The sequence below is a fragment of the Melopsittacus undulatus genome, chromosome 3 (assembly GCF_012275295.1).
Source record: "Melopsittacus undulatus isolate bMelUnd1 chromosome 3, bMelUnd1.mat.Z, whole genome shotgun sequence".
In the NCBI taxonomy this organism is placed as follows: Eukaryota; Metazoa; Chordata; class Aves; order Psittaciformes; family Psittaculidae; genus Melopsittacus; species Melopsittacus undulatus.
Genome location: NC_047529.1, coordinates 63,735,471 through 63,741,470, shown reverse-complemented (window position 1 = coordinate 63,741,470; position 6,000 = coordinate 63,735,471).

Below are 6,000 nucleotides of genomic sequence, written 5' to 3'. Positions count from 1 at the left end.
GGTTAGCCTGCAAATCTTTTTGGGGAAGAACTGTTTCTTATTATTTACACTATCTAGTGTATGAGTGCCTATAGTACAAGTGCCTATAAACGCTTATAGTCACAAACTATGGAAGTATTACAATTCATAGTGTATGCTGATATTTATGAAAAGGGCCATTACAATTATCTTGTGCAGGACAAAGAAGTTCTTACTTTTTTTATAGGTATAGTTTTTTCCTGACTTTTCCATGCAACCTTCCTATTATTCTTTACAAGGACTCCACGAAAGATTCTCTCATAATACTTTTATTTCAACAGTCAGGGGAATCCCACAAAGAACTTTGTCAATCCCACAATACTTTCTATTTTAGGGTGAAAAATGACAAGATGTGGTAGCAAAGACCTACCTTTTGTCTTTAGCTACATTTTTAATTTTTAATATGCATGCATATAAACCTGCAGAAAACAGATATGGATTTATCTGCTTCTTTATCTAAATTCCAATCAAATGTTACTGCTACACTTCATTAAAAACAAGGCACTTGGACATGCACTGTTTACAAATGGGAAATAACATGAATAAAACAGACCAAATAAGGCCTAGACCTGGTAAGAACAGGAAAGCTCTTGTGGGAATGAAATTAATGATAAGAAACTCTGGGGACTGTTTTTCTTCAAAACATTTTCTGTTGGATCAATAGGATGAAATAATTCTGACTTGAAGATATTCATTTAAGAAGGATTTTTTTCTCTGATATTTTGTATATCTCGCAACAGGCACATTAATATCTACTGAAACAGCAGCAACTTCCTCAAATCCTCTATTAAAGGAGAGCTGGAAAGACAGTTTGAAGTACTTTTAAAAATTCTGTGCCTAAATTAGTCTTCAAACAAGGATATTATCTGTACTGTAAACATAGAGGAAGCTGTGTACTTATGTGGAAAAGGGTTTAGGAGAGATTGCCAGTGGTGGTGTATCAGTGTTAAATCCTCTGAAACATAACCTTCCAATTAGTGAACATGAACCAAAAATATTTTCCTTCTATCCTCTTTACTTATCTCACAGAATAAAATTATTTTTAAATTGAATACTTGTTTGAATAGATCCCCTACCTAAATTTGGAATGCCTCTTCAATTTGTGTTTTCTGATTACTATGTGGTTACTGTGCCACAAAATGAAGGGTGACTCCAAGCCAAGAGAAGCGTAACTATGGACAACCTCCAAGGACCAGCACTTGAGATTTTCTAAGAAAAACTTCTGCAGAGAATTTCATTCTTCTTAATGTAGATTGCTGTCCAGAGCTGCACAGGCCCACGATGAGTGTTGCTTTTTCTTATCCTATTATAGAGGAGTTTTACTGTTGTTGATAGCAGCAGAGTAGATGATACAACATTGTCTGGTGCAGTCATATCCAGTATCATGTTGGGCAGCTAGGAAAAAACTAAATTAAGTTCACATACTCATACACCTCTTCATTCTACTTCCCTTTAGAGACTGCACTGGGTTTTGAAGTTAAATGAATTCTGTCATTAACATGTGATTTAAGAATTAAATGGACTTGACAGTGCTGGTAGGGAAGGGGATGTGTTTTGCCTGTCATTTAACAGGTGGTCTAACCACTTAGGTATCAAAATAAAGAATATATAATTATTACTCCTAATAATATTCACTTCCAATTACAGCTGAATTGTTTGCTGTTGATTTGGGTTTGGTTTAATTCGTGCATGAGAAACAATAATGTTGCCATTGTAGTCTGGGAATATTCAAATACAAGAAAGTAGTCATTAACAGGCATTCAAACTTGGCATCTCATTGTCTATTGCTCTTTCTGTTGTAAATCAGCCCACTAAGGAGCATGGAACATGTGATCAGAAGGTATGATCTGTGCAAGGCCAGATGATGTATGGGGTAAGAAACTGTTTGATGTACATAACACTGAATTGTTTGTCAGTAGCACTATAATATAATAGTCATACTCATAACAAAATAATATTGTAATTTCTTCCTTGTTCTAGCTGTTTGGTTTTGCTTGATACTTGAATACATATACAAAACTAGTATTTCTTGCAGATGTTCTATTTGCATTTCTTTTCTTTTGTTCTTCCACTAACGTTTATATCTTAATAGCACAATTCAGAAGTTACATTGCCATGGCAGGGGAGGACACTAGATAATCTTTAAAGATGCGTTCCAACCCAAACCATTCTATGAGTCTAAAAAGCTGCTGCCCACATACACCTTCTTAGACAAATGTATGTTAAAGAATTCTGCATCCATGTAAACAAGAATATTTATTCTGTATTTTTAGAGAAAGTGGTATCTGCATCTTAAGGTGTTTGAGACAGATGAAAATCAAGAGGTTTTTTTAAGTTTATGTTTTGGTTTTCTGAGGTACCTCACATTTTTCTATTCACTAGGAATAAAAGGAAAACAGAACTTACCCAGTGAGTGATGGAAACCTATGTAAACAAGTTGACGTGTGAAAAGAAGGAAACAGTACTGATTTAAGTAAAAAAATAGGTGGGAAAACAATACATGCACTAACCTCAAACTCCTGAAGTTCTTTTTAATCTCTGGAGGGGAAACTTTAGAGCAACTTGTAGCTTTATGCTTATCCTTTCCTATTTTAAAGTAGGTCCCTCTAACAGAAAGCACTGGTAAAGCAAGTAACCTTTTAAAAATAGATATTTAAATAAGATATACCTTTAGGAAAATGTTAACTTTCTATTTTCCTTTCCAAATAAAGACTCCTTGCTTTTCTATGAAAACATGTGATTTCTGTCTTGCAGTGTGGCAATAATCATTTCATCAACACAGGTCACAATAAGAGTATCTGAAAGCTGCAGGAAATTGCCTGGAAATCTAGTCTGGAGAAATATAAAACAAAAACATGAAAAAACACATAGCTAATGTTTTTTTCTTTCTGTCCTTGATTCATTCTTGTAAATTCTCACTGTCTTTTGGATAGCTGCTGGCATAATTTGTTTATTCTTCCAACTAATAAAGGTAAGAATAGCTGTTCTACAACCCTCAGTTTTTAAAGGCAAAGACATTTAATACCAAAGCCAAGATCAGTCATGGTTTTATGTACTGTTAACTGTTTCATACTGTATTTCTAGAAGATGTGGGTAAGCAGAATGCTCAGAGAAGTAACTGCAGATTAATGAACTCATCCATTTCCTGTGGTATGTCTTCAAAGACAAATTCTTGTCAGACAGCAGAAATGATTTAAAGAAAAGTCTAATTTCCTGCTTTCTTATTTGTTAGTAATGCAGTATTTCTGCGTATATGAGCTCTCCTTAACCAACAGTGTACAGTATTCTGTAGCAAGTGTGTAAAGTGATATGCTATTCTGCAGGGTTATAAGAGTGAGCATTTTTAGCAAGGAATATTCCCATCAGGTTTAGTTTGTGAACCTTTTTCTTTTTTCAGTCTTTAACTCTGAAGATTAAAGTCAGTCTCCAGAGTGACTCCTGCAGATTTGCTGTTTGGGGTTCTTTTCCTTATCTGAAAGGAATTTTTATGAGTGTCACCTGTTCTGCCTGTACTCTTTGTGATGTATGTTTACTTTTATAACACAATCAGTTAAACCTTGTAAGGTGAGCTGAGACCTTTTAAGATCTAAAAAGAAACCAAAATAAGTAAAAAAATCCAGAATAAGGGTGACAATGACAACCTTGAATCAATTCTAAAAAAAAAAAAAAGAAAAGGAAAAATAATTTGAGACCTGATGTTCTAGAGTCCAAAATGTTTTAGAGTCAATTTTAAATGTATTTAAGCATCAAACCAAGATGGCCCAGGAAGGAGGCTGAAAACACTGTCACAACTGTCCTCTAGGCTGGTGTTCCAGCAGCTTAGTTTTCCACCAGAAGTACTCCAGCAAGGCCATTTGCATCAGAGAAAATTCAACTTTCAGAGTACATCAGCGTCACATTATAGTATTGTGACCTAATAAAGAAAAACCGGGGTCGTCTTCCCTGTCATGCAGCTCAGCTGACACCCTCTAGAGAACAAACCCAATGAACTTGAAAATTGAGGAGTTAATTTCTCAGGAATAAATGTGACTGCTTGGTTTCCATCCAAAATCCATTTCACCGTTGATGTGGTTTTAATTTTTAATTTTTTTTATAACAGACCACAAATCAAAATAATGGATATTTTCCAGCCCATTCTTTAATTTTAATATTTAATAATAAGCTACATAGAGTCCCAGGAAATGAATATTTTTTCAAAAAGATAATTAAAATTCAGTAATTAAACACATATCACTTTTTTGTTGCTGTTTTTTTTTACTCCATTGTTTAAAATTCTTTATAAGAAACTCAGTAATTCGGAATTGTTGGGTTAAATACAGTGGTACTGTTGGTCTAGAAAGATGTCAGTCCTAACCAGAATTTACTCTTCTTGATGTTTTGACCTCAGCGCTATCTATTTTCTTTATTAATATAGATGTAGTCTATCATACTGAAAGTAAAAGGCTCCATAAACTGATTGCATGGAAATTCTAATGATTTCACAAGGGACAATTCTTTCTTCCTGGCCTGGAAGGTGTCAGTGTACTTATTTTTAATGGCTTCCCTGATGGCAACAATGGTTGCTTCCAATTGCAACCAAAGGGTTTTTAGTTCCACATGTTTTCCTATTTCTGATTTTTAAAGTGTTCTGGCCAAAGTGCTGGCCAAAGCAATGGGATACCATATTGGCTCTGGAGTTGAAGGACATGGCAGCAGACACAGGCATTTCTACTGAGCTTCTGCAACTACAGCACTTACAGTATTGTTGGGCTCAGTTACAGTTATGAGAAAAAGTAATACTTTTTTAAATAGACACTTCATACAAGGAATGTTCCTTTATTGCAACACTGAATTTCATTTGGACTTGGATTAGTCTATCTTGTTTTCTCTTGCAGGGTTCTTATGCTATTTATTACTTGTATCAAAATATCCTATAGAATCTGGGAGACTACCATAAATGAAGGACAATAGTTATTCTAAAGGATTTATGATCTGAATGGAAAGGCATTATTGTTCTGTTTCACAGATATGGCATGAACCGGAGGGAGGTTAAGTCTGGAGTTTCAAGGCATTTTGAAACTACATTATTTGAAAAGTTGAGCCCTTCAGAAACTTGGCTGCAAGCACCTGACTAGGATTGGGAAGTCATGCGCATATCAGGCACAAGAAATCAGTGGTAGAAATTGGAGCAAACCACTCAGTTCAAAATTTTGGCTCACTTCCTTTCTTTGGACTCATGTCTTCAGCAGGAACAATCAGAGAAGGGGTGGTCACTCTAAACTTACACAAACATCAGCTTCCCTGTAAATGACAGCTTTTATTTGCATTCTTCTGGGTTCTCCAAACAGGACAATCTCCCTAGTGTCAGGATGGGTCCTGTCTGAGTAAGAAAGTTATCCCTGTTTTGAATAATGGTGAGAATATCCAAATTTCTTTTTTCTCTCCTTAATTCTCCTCATTGCTGTATGTTGGTTTGGAAACAGCACAATTAAAAGCAGTATAAAAAAGAAAGTGATGAAAAAGTCTCCCTCTGCATCTGACTGGATGGGCTTCAGAGAAAAGGTGTTCCTCTTGGAATGTAAGCCTTTAACTTCTCCATGAAAAACAACTGTTAAAACAAAGAAGTTCAGTCAAAATCTTCATGTTTGTTTCCTGCACAGTACAGTTGTTCTTTGCTCAACCAAGTTACTGACAGTTGCAAAACTTCCTTCTGCACAAAAGCAATAAACTGTCAAGGTCTAGAGGCTGTAAGCTGGAAGAGGCAGGTGGTCCATTCACTGGTATCATAGAATCATAGAATAGTTAGGGTTGGAAAGGACCTTAAGATCATCTAGTTCCAACTCCCCTGACATGGGCAGGGACACCTCACACTAAACCAGGTCACCCAAGGCTTCATCCAACCTGGCCTTGAACACTGTCAGGGATGGAGCATTCACAACCTCCCTGGGCAACCCATTCCAGCTCCTCACCACCCTAACAGTAAAGAATTTCTTCCTTATATCC